The sequence below is a fragment of the Entamoeba dispar genome, genomic scaffold (genome assembly GCF_000209125.1).
Source record: "Entamoeba dispar SAW760 scf_1105229460541 genomic scaffold, whole genome shotgun sequence".
In the NCBI taxonomy this organism is placed as follows: Eukaryota; Evosea; order Mastigamoebida; family Endamoebidae; genus Entamoeba; species Entamoeba dispar.
The window spans coordinates 1-1,257 of record NW_001854244.1 but is presented as its reverse complement, the minus strand read 5'-3'; the positions used below and the strand labels follow the sequence as shown (position 1 = coordinate 1,257).

At 15.1% G+C, this 1,257-nt stretch overlaps 5 annotated features.

Moving 5' to 3' along the window:
• Positions 1-85: 85 nt before the first annotated feature.
• Positions 86-197: a microsatellite.
• Positions 198-320: 123 nt separating this feature from the next.
• Positions 321-424: a microsatellite.
• Positions 425-495: 71 nt separating this feature from the next.
• Positions 496-584: a microsatellite.
• Positions 585-610: 26 nt separating this feature from the next.
• Positions 611-779: a microsatellite.
• Positions 780-984: 205 nt separating this feature from the next.
• Positions 985-1,203: a sequence feature (AT_rich).
• The last annotated feature ends 54 nt before the right edge of the window (positions 1,204-1,257 follow it).

Below are 1,257 nucleotides of genomic sequence, written 5' to 3'. Positions count from 1 at the left end.
CGAAGGTGCGTTGTGACACTAAATATTTGTGACAATAAGTAATATAGTAAAAATTGTGACTGTTGATGTCATCACTTCATTCTTAATTATAATATAGTATTCTTATTTATGTAATTAATCATAATTGTTTATTATTATTATCAATTTTATTTTTTGTTATTCATCTTTTGTTATTATTCTTATCTTTTTATCATAATGAATAAATTGTGTTGATTAATCATATTTCGTTATTGTGACCCTTATCAATACTACTTAATTCTTTATGACATTAAAATATTAATCATTCTTTACGATGATTGGTGTTATATAATGTATCTTCGTTATTATTATTTATATTATTTATATTTAATATATTATTTATATTAATATTTATATACATGTTTAATTTGTATTGAATATTTTTATGAATATTCTTTTAATTTTTTGAAATTTAATTTGAAATTTCTTAATGATGAATAAAATTTAATGAAGATGAAATAATTTCTAGATTTTCATTATATATATAATATTTATAATTATGAATAAATAATTAATTATATAAATACAATTATGATATATGTATTATCATATTAATTATATATATAATAATAGTACTATTTATATCACTTCATTCATTTTTATTCTTTCATTTTACATTTTATTCTTATTTTCTTTCATCTGATTATTGTTTTATTCATCATATTCTCTTATTTATTCTTATTTCTTTTTTATTTATTTCTTTTTTTTATTCATTTTTATTCATTATCTATTTCTTATTGTTATTCATTTTTCTCATTTCTTCATTATAAAGATACTGTCATTTCTTTATTTTATTTCTTTCATCATCTTATCATTTAACTTATTCATATTCTTATTAATCATAATCTCTTTAGTAGTTAATTCAATTAATGTTTTGATAATAAGAAATAAAATGGTAAAGAATAAATAGAATTATTATATTAATGATAAAAAATGAATATGATAAAATCCATGATATATGTTGAGTATTTATAATGATTTATTAATTTTTAACTATTTATAAAATTGAACAATCAAAATTTATGAATTAATAAATGAAATGTTCATATTTATGTTATAATTTATGTTTTCATAAGTATAAAATATTAATTTTGTATGATTTTTCAATAATTCATAAAATGAAATAATTTTATTCTTATATAAAAAGATAACTATTATTTATTTCATATTATTATTAAATAATAACTCTATCATCATTTATATTCTCTCTTATTTCTTTATTATTTATATTCTTTTTAT